The sequence below is a fragment of the Mixophyes fleayi genome, chromosome 7, assembly GCF_038048845.1.
Source record: "Mixophyes fleayi isolate aMixFle1 chromosome 7, aMixFle1.hap1, whole genome shotgun sequence".
Taxonomy (NCBI): Eukaryota; Metazoa; Chordata; class Amphibia; order Anura; family Limnodynastidae; genus Mixophyes; species Mixophyes fleayi.
In genome coordinates this window covers 17412670-17428122 of record NC_134408.1, presented here as the reverse complement: position 1 = coordinate 17428122, position 15453 = coordinate 17412670, and the positions used below count along the sequence as shown (strand labels likewise).

The 15453-nt window shown below is 40.4% G+C and overlaps 1 long non-coding RNA gene across 2 annotated transcripts in view; it reads right to left on the bottom strand.

Moving 5' to 3' along the window:
• Positions 1-1855: 1855 nt before the first annotated feature.
• Positions 1856-15453, bottom strand: part of LOC142097393 (uncharacterized) — a 100204-nt gene continuing 86606 nt past the window's right edge. Inside the window, exons 5-6 of one of the 2 annotated variants that reach the window (XR_012678179.1) lie at positions 5239-5385; positions 1856-1920 (exon numbers count right to left, since the gene is read on the bottom strand). This is a non-coding gene — a long non-coding RNA (uncharacterized LOC142097393). Of the gene's footprint in view, positions 1921-5116; positions 5386-15453 lie in introns of those variants that run through there. The other variant, XR_012678178.1, reaches the window with a different exon arrangement.

The window sequence follows — 15453 nt, the reverse complement described above, 5'->3', positions numbered from 1 at the left end:
CAGTTTTGCCCTTGGCACCTCCCCTTTGCAGTACCGCTGGACTGGAAAGCATCAACTATCTTTCCGGGAACATCCCACTTCTAACACCACGTGTAGTACGGCATTCCAAAAACAGCTCCTAATGCTTCTTACACAGTAATACTTGCACTTTATTTTACCTCAGTGACATTTACACTCAGTTTAATCACAATACATTTCACATTGGGGAACCTAGCTCCACACAAATACCTTTCTATACGTTAGAAGAGCCAAGCTGGGTACACACCAATGCAACCTTACTTCAGTTGCAATTTCTGTAACGATTTTACCAAAGACTAAAAGTACCGATGAGCATGAGGATTCATGCGTAAACACCTACACAGTTTACCGCCAGATCTTAGATCAGCATCTCTCATAACCATGTGCTGAAAAGATCATGACTCTGTATACACTCTACAGATATCTGCCTGTGGGGAGGAAGCCTCAAATGAGGGCATGGGACGGCATATAGAGATTTGGTGCATGGCTTGGTGGGAACACTATCAACCCCATGTACTGGGTGAGATCCCCGCTGTTAGTCTTATAAATGTCCATAATCAAATGTTCGGCCTCAGCCCTGTTTTCAAGCATTTCTGTATTTTTGCTATGGCCGCACACATTAGGTCGTTTTCTTTTTCCATCAGCCAGGATACCGCTCCGAGGACAGTGGTGTTTGACTGGGACAGTACACCTGTATAACCATAACACAGGTGTCCTAAGGCAAGCTCAGGGAGGACAGAAACCTTCCATGGCGCAGAAGGGCTGTATGCAACGAGTCATGACCTCTCTGTTGTCCGCCTCCCGTGGCCTTCTCTTTACCCACCTGCCAGGTTGTTGACCGTGTTGGCTAGGTGGCTTCTGGGTGGTTTCAGGCATCTCAACAATATCTTCCCCAACATCGGAACACCCCTCCTCACTGAACGCAGAGGGTTGTTTAATAAAAATATAAAGCAAAATAGTTTGTATGATAACTATAGATGCATGTATTGATTTACCATTACACCAATCTTTCTTTTTAGTTCCCATCAAAGGTTGAGGAATGGCAAGTTAAGAAGAATGTGAAAAAGCTGCGGTGGGGCCAACATAGGTGGGAAACATGTCAGAATTATTCCACCCTCTAAAACTGGTTCCTCTTTCTACAATGGGATTCTTCAGTATTTTCCTGATGGCCATAGTGAATGCAAAATATGAATTCATCTTTGTGGACATTGGAAAAAATGAAACAGAAGCCCTTCCATGACAAGTTTAGAGACTTTATTTGTCTACATGTACCCAAACAAAATTAGGAATTAATTTGTATTTGTGGCTAACGAAGTGTTTCCAATTTCATATTTTAAACCCTTTCCCCCAAAAAGAACTCACACCAGAAAGAAGTTTCTCTTCTCTCCCTATCTCTCTCGTTCTCTTCTCTCTCTCTCTTTTCTCTCTTCTCTCTCTCTTCTCTGTCTTCTCGCTTTCTCTTCTCTTCTCTCTCTCTTCTTGCTTTCTCTTCTGTCTGTCCCTTTCTCTTCTCTGCCTTTCTCTTTTCTCTCTTTTTCTCTTCTGTCTCTCTCTTCTGTTATTATCTCTCTTCTCTCTGTCTCTTCTCTCTCCTGTCTCTCTTTATCTCTCTTTTCTCTTTTGCTCTGTCTCTCTTCTCTCTCTTTTCTGTCTCTCTCTACTGTCTTTCTCTCTCTCTTCTCTCTCTCTCTTCTCTCTCTCTTTCTTTTTTCTCTCTCTCTCTCTCTCTTTCTTTGTATCTTTTCTCTGTTTCTTTCTTTCTTTATTTCTTTCTCTTTTCCCTCTTTTTCTCTTCTGTCTCTCTCTTCTCTCTGTCTCTTTCTCTTCTCTCTGTCTTTCTCTCTCTCTTCTCTCTGTCTCTCTCTTCCATCTTTATCTCTCTCTTTCTCTCCTTGTCTCTCTCTAAGAATGTGTACATGATGCATTTAATTTACCCATCAACTTGAACGTATTCCATTTCATTACTAGATATAACTAGTTTTACTTATGTCTTCTACTAAAATGTTTATATGTCATTTTTCGAAGTTTTATACTTTGAGTTCCAGAAATGAACATTTACTTTTCCGATCTATGTAAAACATCTCACTGGCTAATAAAACATTGTCATATGAATTACCCTATATTTGACAAAGAAAAAGTAATAAAACCAGAAAATTACAATTATGTAAAACAAAAAAAAAAAAAAGGTTAATATTTTGTTCCAACAAATGGGGAACAGATTCCATCGGAAAAGACAGAGTGACTTTCCCGAGAGCAAATTGGAATATGTCAAAAAACAACTTTCGTTATTTTTTTTTTTTTTCTCTCTGCAGGTTTCTCGTTTTGTAAACAGAAAATATGGAAACTAATTAGTGGAGTTAATTGCGGTTTAAATGGCAGCACAAACAGATGAGGTTTTAAGGTCACATTTGCCTAATGACTGTTTTTAACAATGCAGCTCCTGACATTTTTAGGTCTTAACATGAAATCCACAATTTCAGCTGTTCCTCCAACTTCTCCCTGGTGGATGTGACATCTTGCCCTCATTAGCGCTAATGACATGTGGAGCTCCGTCTTCTGGGCTGCCTTGTCCATCACCAGGTGACTGCAGGGTTCATACATTTTAATGCAAAGAGGCATTTCGCTGAAGGTACCAGACCTGGACAACGCCACAGAAATATATGATGAATGAAGGGTGATGAGCGCAGTTCTGACCTTACCCAGGCTGGGGCAACTGGTGGCTCTCCAGGTGCTGGAAATCCAGTACGCTCGGACTTTCGGCTTGATAGCCACAGGTTGCCTTCCTATACCCTACGCGGACATCTCTTGGTGTACAACTCAGGTCTAACTGTCCTCAAATACCAAGATGCTGAATGTATTGGTTTATTTATGATGGTAAATTATATGATATATACTTCATAGCAGAAATTTAGATTTATAAATAATTGAAAGGAGGAATAATGCTATTTTTTTTATTATCAGACTTCCCAAACGGTTCTGTGCCACTTTCGTTAGTTCTGTGATGTCCCGTGCCGCTATATAATGTTTTGTACCTTGTGTACTGTCCCGTGTCACTATGTACTGCACTGTGATATCTTTACTCCCTTTGTGAACTGTCTAGTGCCCCTATATATACCTATATATGTCATTTACTCCTCGTGGGAAGTCTCGTACCACAATATACCTTCCAACATTCCGGATTATTGGGACAAATTAGGCCTCACCTACCTATGCCTCGATCCGCCCTATGTAGCAACCATTTCTAGTTAGGCCACGCCCATTTTGGTCGCTAGAACTTGAGACTGTCTTGTGAAAATCAAAGCTGTTGGTTGGTATTTAATTTACCTTAACCAAATATGTACTGCTGTGTAACACCATTTACTTGTCTATGTAGTTCTCTGCTTTTCATATTATACTGTATATTTCTCATTGACGCTATTATTCTCTTGTGATGGTATATATTGTTCTTTTGTTTGGTGATGCCATTTGCTTCCCAATATTTTCCCTCTGCAAAAGTAATTGATTTTTTAGTTGTGAGCTTAGCTGAAGTTGTCTCCTATCTATAATTTTAACGTGACACTTTTTTTTTTTTTTTACCTTTATCAAAGTAAAAGAATGTTTAAACACACAAAGTGCCTCAAGGCATATATATATATATTATATATATTTAAGCCGCATATATTTGGCTTTACAGGGTTAGCAGTAAACACTAAAGTGACGTTACCCTATTTGTTTACACTATAATTATGTAACACGCCCTTAATGTACTCAGACTACGCCTGCGAGCACCTACCTGACCACTACTCCCCTCCCCCAAAGTAAGAAAATGCAAGTCAACATTATGCAAAAATCTATCGACTTATTTGTACGCATTCATTAAGCACATGCACAGTACGTAAATGAGTACCTTACGCAAAAAATATGGGGTACAGTCGACTCTAAATAGGCAGCTTGTAAATGAGTTCCGCTCACTGCTACAGGGATAAACATTGACAGACAAGTGGGCGGGGCTTGTATGCCGAGTACATATAGACAGACCAGTCTGGTCTTTCTCGGAACACACAAAAACAGTGCTAGTTTCACTTAAATACTGAACTCTATCATGATACATGAAAGCATAAGACTAAATCGTACAAACGGCTTTTTAAAGTAAAAAAAATGAAAGTTAAAAAGAACCCCAACAACAAATAAACATTTGTTAGACAGTAGGTTGAAGAAAATGACTTTTAGAGTAAACCCTTTGTGGGCATTTATAATTAATAGATTTAAGAATGTCATAGTAAACACCACCTGTCGTCTTAAGACCTATAATAGTGGGAGGTCTATGTAAGTCACTAATTCCATTGCTGATTTTGTAGGCATAATTTAACCTATAACATAAGCTGTAAAAATATAACGAGCTAAGGAACATAAAAGAAAAACAAAAATAATGATTGACTCTACTAGTAGAACAAGTGAAACCCACTTAATCACCCTTAATCTGTATCCACCATATTTCCCGATGTTAATGATGAATTGATCTACGAAGGAATTTACACGTCAAAGTTCTAAATGACCAGCAAAATTCATGTTCCTATGGTCCTTATGTTTCTGCAACAATCATTACTAATTAGCGATGCAATGCAGCGTGCTGGCCTTACTGAGACAAATAAAATAAGTGACAACGTCCAAAAATCAAAAGCAAATAATTGGATATTTTTATTTATCACTTAAAGAGGTCCTGCCTCCAAACTTGATAAACCACATTACATCTGCTCATGTTTCGGGGTGCCCCTTGCTGTCTTCAAGTGTTTGCACCAATTATTAATGTAATTCCGGCCACCTGCCCTTCACAGTCGCTGTAGTCCTACATATGCCCACTGAGCTAATTTAGGCCTCATATTGGGGCAGCACAGTGGCTCAGTGGTTAGCACTTCTGCCTCACAGCACTGGGGTCATGAGTTCAATTCCCGACCATGGCCTTATCTGTGCGGAGTTTCTATGTTCTCCCTGTGTTTGCGTGGGTTTGCTCCGAGTGCTCGGGTTTCCTCACACAATCCAAAAACATACTAGTAGGTTAATTGGCTGCAATCAAATTAATCCTAGTCTCTCTCTCTCTGTCTGTGTGTGTGTGTCTGTGTGTGTGTGTGTTAGGGAATTTAGACTGTAAGCTCCAATGGGGCAGGGACTGATGTGAGTGAGTTCTCTGTACAGCGTTACGGAATTAGTACTATATAAATAAATGATGATGATGATACCTACTTGCATTTGTTCTGCATAAAAATACACAAACTCCAGTAAAAACACCGTCTGTCATCACTTGTGGAGGTCATGGAAGTTCGCCTAGATTTTTCCACGGGATCACCTGCGGCAAGTTCAAGCAGTGTGTGGAAAAGGAACCGCAACACTCTGGAACACAAGAAAAAACGCAGGTGGGTATAGGGTAATCGAGAGCAATGGTTTCCATTTTCATACCTGTTGGCATGCTAGGTACCAGTGCTAGCACAACATTGATGGCAGCGGGTATGAGCTTTACTGCGCAAATAAAAACAAAATAAAAGTATATATTGTATTATATATATATATATATATATATATATATACAATATAGATATATATATGTCTGTCTTCATCTGTTTTGTCAATCCTTTCTTCCATGGTGAGCTTTTCGTGATGATAGATTCCATGGTCACTAAAATTGTGCACTTATTCAATAAATCCAACAAAAATCTTATCTGCAACAATTCCCTGCATCCTATATTCTAGTAATAGCAGTTGTAAACCAATGCATCGAGAATGCTGGAAAATGCCAGAAGTGAGCTTCATTTTTATCGGGCTACTAACATCTATGACAGACTGACTGCGGTGAAGAGAAGCCAGGAATCAGCTAATTACATAACTGCCACCACCAATGCTTCATATTAAAATAATAATTGTCTATGGCACCTACATTGCTTGCAAGAGATATAGGCGCAAGGTAGGACAAGAAGAGGTGGGCTTGATAATGTCATTCACATCATCAAGTGGGTGGAGCAATTGAGTCATCAAGCCCCACCCACTTAAGGTGGTCTGTGAGTAACAAGGAGATTTAATGTACCAATGACTGTTGTTAAATAATTTAACAAACACAATAAGCAAGATTTTTATTATATATACAGTATCAAGTTACTATGAATTGGTCTTTTGTTATACAGTATTTCGTGTAGTGAAATTGGACAACATTATGCCTGCTGAATATCATTGCAATAGGCAATTTATGCATGTCTGCATGTTAAACTTCATGAGATTGTTTGGAAAGAGCTATAACAGAATGTGATTCATTAATGTATGTATAATTATTACTAAAATATGAATTTCATATTGTGTATAAATTTGTTTTTTTTTTAATATTGAGAAATTAATTAGTTATATTAGCTTATAATATATTTATTTTATATAGTAAAATTCCTATTTTATGATTTTATTAGTGATTGAGTTTGTAATCCAGACACTCCCTTTATTAAACTTAATGTTGAATTACAGATTTAGATAATGACAGTTAACAATAATTTTTCTTGACAAGGGTTTTCATACTACATTATGCAAGATTGTTGTGGGTTTAGAGTGAGGATATATTAATATCTGACATCTAAATGCAATGTCAGTACCTGAGGTCTAATGTCTGATTGATTATGTATTGGTACTTTAATCCTTTATTAGCAAATAGCTTTTTGTGCCATCAATGAATTTTCAATAAAACTAAAATAAATGCATACTAAGTATCATAATTATATTATATATTATACTTACTGTATATTACTTTAAAATATGTAGTTTTTTAAAGTCCTTATTATACTTAAGCATGATCTGTTTATCACATATAGCATTTTATACTATTGGTATTTTTAATCTGCTATGTATGCAATGTTACAATTTATCAATATAATTAAATTTGACTTTCTGTACATTAGCTACGTTTCTATATAACAAGAAAACTAGCTGCCTTTATAGCTGGTCATTATATCTGGTGTATGTGTGTTTTATATTTGTTGAGAGAACACTTTTAAAAAAATTGATGCAACACAATGAGCTGGACATTTTCATTGAGTACATAATGATATTCAGATGTATAGTTGAGCACAACAGTTGGGTCTTAACTTTGTCAAAACACATGAAGTAAACTATCTGCAAAGGAGACGAGTGAAGTCATTGTTGGAAACTTGAATGATGAATATAGTGAGATCTTTTCTGAGGCACATCAACAACAACAGCAGAGTATAACAATCAATTAAATCAGCATGATGTCATCATACAAGTTAGTTGATGGAATACAGATAACAGCGTCCTACTAGCTTCTTATACTTTTTTTTTTCCAAATAGACTCGTTGTTGCATAATATAATTGGTTAAGCTATGTACGTCTTCTTAGCTTTATCCACCAATCTACAAATATATGTCTTCCTGGCCTTGTGCTTATCTTCACAGTTCAATGTACTATCTGTTTCCCTTGCATAACTATCTCAGATAATTTTTCAGGAGGTCTCCTACCACAAACTCCTAACACAAAATGGACTTCTATCCTCTATCAGTCGTTAAATTAGCAATGCAGTAACTGGCTTTAGAAGCATTACAGGAAAGGAAGGATTCTTCTGTACAAGTCATAGAGGGTAACCACATTCAACCCGTAAGGGTCAAGTCCTAGAGTTAGCCACACTCTAACCATAGAGGCTAAGCCCTAAAGTTAATCATCCACTACACATCGGGCTCAAACCCAGGAGGTAACTACACACTACCCATAGAGCAAAGCCCTATAAGTAACTATCCACTACCCACAGGGAACAAGCCCTAGAGACAATCATATAGTAGCCTAGAAGCCTGGTCCCATAGTTGACCATCCACTTTTTATAAAGGCTGAGCTCAATAGGTAACCATCCACTACCTGTAGGACTAAGCCTAAAAATAACCACTCACTGCCCATAGGGACCAGTCACTAACTGTAGGGTCCAAGCTATGGAGCCAACTATCCACTACCTATAGGGTACAAGCTCTAGAGATAATTACCCACTAGAGCAGTGACTGGCACTGTAAGTAGGAGGCAGGCAGGAGAGGAAGGATTCTTGTCTACAAGTCCAAGGGGTAACCATATACAATTAATTGGAAAGAGGCCCTAGAGTTTACCACACACTACTCATTGTGACCCAGCCCTAAAGGCAGCCATCCACGACCCATAGTGACCAAACATTAGAGATACCCATATACTACCCATAAAGGCCCAGCCCTAAAAAATTCCTTCTACTACCTGTAAGGACCAAGCTGTAGAGGCAAACTACTACTACTCATAAAGGCCCAGCCCTAAAGATGTTCATCCACTACCTAAACAGACCAAACCCTAGATCTGAACACCACCCATAGAAGCCCAGCCATAAAGATCTATCTCCACTACCTGTAAGGACCAAGCTGTAGAGGTAATCACATTCTACTCATAGCGGCTCAGTCCTAAGTATCTTCATCCGCTACCCATAGGGACCAAACTCTAGAGCTAGCCATACACTAGCTGTAAGGACCAAGCTACCCCACACTACCCCCGGAGATCAAGCCCTAAAGGTAGCCGCACAGTACCCATAGAGGTTAAGCCATAAACGTAACCATCCACTATCTGTAGGAGCCAAACACAGGTAACACACCTGTTACGCACAATATCCAGCTTTGACCTGAGGAAAATTCATGCTATTATCTAGATCACGTCTGCTGTTAGTGTAAATTCTAGACTACTATATTAATGGAGTTTTGCCCAAAGAGAAGTATTTGTAATGACAGTTAATGACCACTTTTTCTCAGTACACAACAAACAAGCCTTTAGTATTTATTCCCGGGATCAGTGAAAACATGAGTATACTGTTAGAATTTGAATGGCAACTGAAAGAAGTAAAACATCAGAAATTCACATGGTATAAAGGATGGAGTTCTTAGCCTGCATATAATTTCCAGGTGGCAGTTTAACCTCACTAATAAACTCACTAATAGACTTAAACAGTATATACTCCCATCCAGTATCTCTAGATACATCATATACATATTTTACCCAGGTTATATATGATATTTAAATTCTATCCTGCAGCCTGTCTGTTTTATGTGAACCAGCAGAAAGGGAAGATAAAAGACAACATGCAATACTTTAAATACAGAAGAAGTCCATGTTGCATCACGTGACCGTAATAAAGTGGTCGGCTTACGTATGATGCAGGACCTGCATTCTCATGTGGCACTCGATGATGTAATCATCGCTATCATTGTTGTATTGATCATAAATTTTACAAAGTGGTAGTGGACCTAACTAACTAATTGAGTTTTCCTCTAAATGATTTATTATTTTGAGGAGCTCCTTGGATTCTGTAACAGGGGCTGGTTTATTGTCATCCCTTGATGTTTGGAGTACTGTACTTCCAAGGTTAGATCAGAGTGAGATCAGAGTAGTCAATTTTGACTCCGTAGTGTGATCTTTGCATTTACATCAATTCTCTTTTACGCAGAGCTCTTGTGGACACGGCTTGAAGTCCATTCTCTAGCACATGGATTTTGAAGGCATTTACTTCCTTAGGTCTATACAATTTATCTATCTTCTTCCACTACTATCCAGCCTAGGTCAAGTCTTTGGGCATAGGGTGCTTTGTTGGGAACATTGCATTATTGGATACCTTATATACTCTCTAGATGTCTCTATCACGTAGACCCATGATCTTGCGGTATGTGGTGAGATATGTGCTTCATATGGGGATGTCAAGGAGCAGCCTGTGGTGTTAGAGTCTCATCCCTGTTATTTGGTCACTTGTTGCATTCCATAAGCATAGACAGGGGTATTTGTGTACTTCCTTCAATTGTGGATAAAATGTTTCCGTCAGTTGTTTGCCCCATTGTCTCTATTCATACCCCACATCTACGTAGTGTATAGGATGGTGTGTTCCCTTTTATGTAGAACACGTCGAAGAAAACAGAACGTGGAAGCGACCTGTTACATTGGTTGTCCAAATAGCATGCATTATCAGTTCTATACTAACCTGTTCCTTAGGATACACCTAGACAAGGCATACTTAACGTTGGAATTTTTGCTCAGGTCATCTCTACAAACTTCAGTCCACTTCCAGGTAACTGAAGATACCATATTCTTCCAAGATTTTTTTTCCGTTCTTACAAGGGTTTGGCACTAAGCTCAAAACATTTTTTTAAGAGGCTGATGTGTCTCGAAAAAAGGACACTGTTGGTTTTGGATTCTGTATCTTCATGCTTTGCATGCTCCTTAGAAATAACTGGAGACCTCTGTTCTGGGGAGGGAATTAGCCCATGTGTTGTAGTGCATGGTGAACTGACCACTATCGTGAAATTAAATACCTGTTCTGCATGGCTGCTGTGTCTTGTGTTCGCATCTGGATCCTTCACCCTCTTGACTTGACCTGGAGTCCACAAGGCTTTCTGCAGTCCTTATCACCAACTTCTTGGAATGCTTCTTCATAGACCTTTAACCTTGTGACACCAAATTTTTTTTTGCCTTCTCTGAGCAGAAATTCCAATTCTGATTCCTGTTTTGCTTTCTGTATGCTCAGGGTGCTTCTGTTGGTAATGCTTGATCTCTGCAAATCCTGCTCCCGTAGGTGCTTTGAATGCATTAGCTGATGAGAAACCAATAAGTGCAGATATGTTGGATATATAGCTTTCTTTCTTTCCTTCTTTCTTTTTTCTTACCTATGGAATGCTTTCTCCCTTGGAATACATCAAGTACCTTCCCCCCTCACCTGTAACTCCTAAAGACATCTCTTGAATGAAGCATTTTAAAAGTCAGGACCAATCATACAATATAACTACTGTGACCAAGCACAAGCATCTACTGCACTTACTTATCCACCTTCTGTCTCAGTATCTATCGCAAGACAATTCTTAAGAGGGTGAGGTTTCTTTTGATGAGGGCACTGTTGGTTTGGGTTCCACATCCTCAAGCTTTGCATACTCTCACCTGAGGCTACTGTTTTTTGGACATAAATTGGCTGATAGTTAAGATCCTTGAATGCAAAATTTGGACAGTTCATGGTCCTAGGTGTCTGGTTGAAACTAGCATTGCCCCCTTATCCTGCATAATACTTATGCCTACTTATCCTATATAGTAGGTTTGACAATATGGGATTCACATCAAGTGATGTGTATCTCACCTGGTCGGTGTAGATCTCTCTTTGCCAATTCCCTTTCCAGCAGAAGATCATTCAACCTTTGTGACTCACAGCTATATTTGTTGAAGTTCTTGGGAACGCTTTAAGAAGAGCAATTTTGATATCTTCTGTGCTCCCATAGATTTGTTGTAGCCTTTCCCATGTAACAATGAGAGATGCAGGAGAATTGTCTGTGTTGATTCACAGTGGCCTAGTGGTTAACACTTCTGTCTCACAGCACTGGACTCATGAGTTTGATTCCCGACCATGGCCTTATCTGTGTGGAGTTTGTATGTTCTCTCCGTGTTTGCGTGGGTTTCCTCCGGGTGCTCCGGTTTCCTCCCACACTCCAAAAACATACTGGTAGGTTAATTGGTTGCTATCAAAATTGACCCTAGTCTCTCCCTCTCTGTCTGTCTGTCTCCCTCTCTGTCTGTCTGTGTATGTCTATATTAGGGAAATTAGACTGTAAGCCCCAATGGGGCAGGGACTGATGTGCATGAGTTCTCTGTACAGCGCTGCGGAATTAGTGCCGCTGTATAAATAAATGATGATGATGACGATGATTACTCTGAGTCTTGACACATTTTGATTTGGTTCCCAACCACCTGAAACCACTTAGAATTAAAGTTTTCTGGCTCTCGGAGCTCTGACGATTTTTTTTTTGCTATCCTGGACCCAGACTGGTGAAGTGTGAATACCACATTACTATAGTAACTGAGCTTTGTCCGAAGAGAAGTATCTGTACTTACAGCTGATGGTTACTTTTAGAGATAGTTTACGCAACAAAGAAATGCACAACAATAAAGAATCCTATAGTATTTATTACAGGGAGCTGCCTTGAAAATATGTAGTTTTCTTACAAATAAATAAAAGATCATTCTCCTAGTAAAACAAACCTCCCAACATTTAAAATTAAGATATCGGGACAGTTAAAAGGCCCCACCCACCTAAGCCATCATTGAATAGGCAGGGGAGTGATGGCGCTCTTTTTTCTTTAAAATCTATTTGTTTTAGTGTTTCCTTAAATAATAAATGGTGGAGGAATCAGTCATGTATTGGTTTCATAGTGGTAAAGCCAGGGACTCCACACAGCGTTAAATTTAACAAGACGATCCTTTATAATGCTTATGATATAGTCACATCTGTAAGTCTGCCAGATTCCGTTGATCACCGTCTGTAAGGCCGGAGGGTCAGGCTGCTCCCAAAAAGCTGCAATCGCACTGATGAAGGCCGCATTAAGAATGTGGCCCACTAGCATCATCGTTTACTTATCGGCGTCTGCACTGGGACGTTGTAAGAGGTAATGGGACGAGAAGAGCGGGAACGTCAGGGGGAAATGATACGTATTAGATCATGAACACTTCACAAGAATCTCACTATCTTGGCACAGGACCAACAAATATGTGAAAAAGAACCGTTCTGACCACAAAGTCTCTAACAAGACTTTAAATAGATATCGCATGTACCATCTATAGAGTAATCTGTGAGCGTTTTCTACAGCGCACAGATGGAGCTCTTAGAAACATTCACTCTGATCTTGGCCCATTATTCTTTAGCAAGAGTCTCCCCTATGTCCTCTTCCCAATTAAGTTCTTATCGATCCCTATCAGGTTGATAATGAACTATAAAAAGCCAATAAAAAGTGAAGACTACTGGGAGGGGACCACAGAATAATTCAGGAGGGGTAAGTTGAGGGTGTTGTTTAAATTCCATCTCTTCTTTTCATGCATAACTTTTATTATCTCCACAATGGGAGCAGGGCCGGATTAAGGGAATGGGCTAAGGGGGCCTCCATTCCCCCGTGAGGGCCCCCCCCAGTGATCCGAGCTGCCTGCGCCCCCCCCCCCCCCCGGCACTTACCTCCTTCTCCGGCGCGCTGTGCTCTCTTTACTGAGGAGATCTCGTGAGAGTGAGACTCATGAGATCTCCTCAGTAAGGAGAATACAGCGCGCCAGGGAAGTACTGCAGGGAAAGTGCTCAGCAGCACTGATCGCGCCGGGGGCGCCCCCGCCCCCGACCGATCAATACTGCTGCTGAGCACTTTCAAGGGCCCCCTGGATGCCATAGGCCCCTGGGCTGTAGCCCAGTTAGCCCTATGGTTAATCCGGCCCTGAATGGGAGGTATGGAAAGTATGCATGTATGAATTTCCTGCTAGCTTGCTTACACACCTGACGCCCCTCCTCGCCCATTACCACAGCAAGTGTAAAACAAGGAAAAAGACAGGGCAGAAATCGCACTAATTACTGACAAAACCAAGTTTCATTATTAACAGTATATCTCCCCCCACGTTCCTCATAGAACGTGAAGATGTAAACACAATTAAAGAGATTTATCAAGACATTTTCTTTAATGAGCATCCCATGGTGATAGGGGATAAATATTGTGAACATTTTTAGCTGCCTCACCCTCCTCTTTATGTATAATTAATCGTTACCAGGAAGGCACAGCGGGCGCCCATGACATTTTCGCTGATGCGTTGAGTCTACAGTGAGATGTGCAATGAGGGAGATCCTGGGGCTCGTTAGCATGCTAATGAAATCTGTGTGCTGCAGTTATTATAAATCTAGACGAACACTCTGCAATCGTAGATCAGCATTTGTTGGGAACCTGGATTTTTGCTGACAAACTGCAAAATGGAAACAGTTAAAGGGTAACAGTAGATACAAATTAATAATTACTTAATCTAGGTTTCAGAGGGCCGCCCCCCCCCCCCCAAAAAAAACCCCTAAAAGTCTTTAGCTCACAGTACTTATTATTTTATCATGTAAACTCCCGAAAACCCAAATCAGAGGATAATTCCACCCAAAACTGAAAACATAAATGCAGTATCATCATCATCATCATCTATTTATTTAGCGCCACTAATTCCGCAGCGCTGTACAGAGAACTCATTCACATCAGTCCCTGCCCCATTGGAACTTACAATCTAAATCCCCTGACATACACACAAACAAGGAGAGACTAAGGGCAATTTAATAGCAGCCAATTAACCAACCAGAATGTTTTTGGAGTGTGGGAGGAAACCAGAGCACCGGGACGAAACCCACGCAAACACGGGGAGAACATAGAAACTCCACACAGATAAGGCCATGGTCGGGAATTGAATTGAACTCATGACCCCAGTGCTGTGAGGCATAAATGCTAACCACTGAGCCACCATGCTGCCCAATATGTAGACTCAGTATTTACTTAGCTAGGGTCCGGATTTCCACCCAATCTGGGTGACCCCCAGCTGTCTGCCTCAGTCCGGCTATATTCTCCTCACTGTCAAACCCAATCAGACATCTGGGGGATGTCTACCTGTAAGCAAAAGCCTGTGTCAGTGGGAGTCAAGAGATCATCCCCAGACCATGGCAGACATGGGAGACCATCGCCAATTGGTATGTTGGACCCCAGGTATTTAATATTTTGGATTAAAGCTTTACTTATGTAATACTAATTTTGTTTTGGGTGGAATTAGCCTTTAACAGGACAGGGGTGAATATGGTCCAATTATTCCTCTCCATTACTTGGGATCTACTTATTTTTCCATAATTTAATCTCCTGATGTTCCCATATTAACAGGTGGGAATAGGTCCCTATAACTCTTTCACCTAATTAAAGACCTTAACGTAAGTATGGGTTGGATTTTAGGGCGTAAGCTTCAGGTTACATAGATATCCTGGTTATTGGTTAATTTAGGAAGCCCTAACCGAACCCCCTACCTCCCTTCAAACAGGTGAATCATGGGGGTTCAGTGCCAGGCAGCTTGGAAGCACTCACCCTGCCAGTACTGTTGACATCTCTTTTCCCAGTATTAATATCTGGGAGAAGTGGACACACGGACAGCGCTGTGTTAGATCCTAGCCACGTGTATTAGCCGTGAACGGCACAGCGATGTTTGCATTTAAACAGCTCCTGTTTGGCAAGAAACTTCACCAGGACTGGTGGGGGTGAGTTCTCCCGAACTGCAGGGGTATCTGTCACGGTATACCCACAGTCCTAGCTGGGGCTGGAGGCCGCCATGCTGTAGGTGGAACCAATATTTATCAACCTATCAATTCATTAGGAACTAGCTGCTTGTCGCAACAATCATCATCATCATCACCATTTATTTATATAGCGCCACTGATTCAGCAGCGCTGAAAGACAGAGAACTCACTCACATCAATCCCTGCCCCATTGGAGCTTACAGTCTAAGTTCCCTAACAAACAGAATGACAGAGAGAGAGATGGACCAGATGCGAACACAAGACACAGCAGCCATGCAGAACAGGTATTTAATTTCACAACAGTGGTCAGCCCACCATGCACTACAACA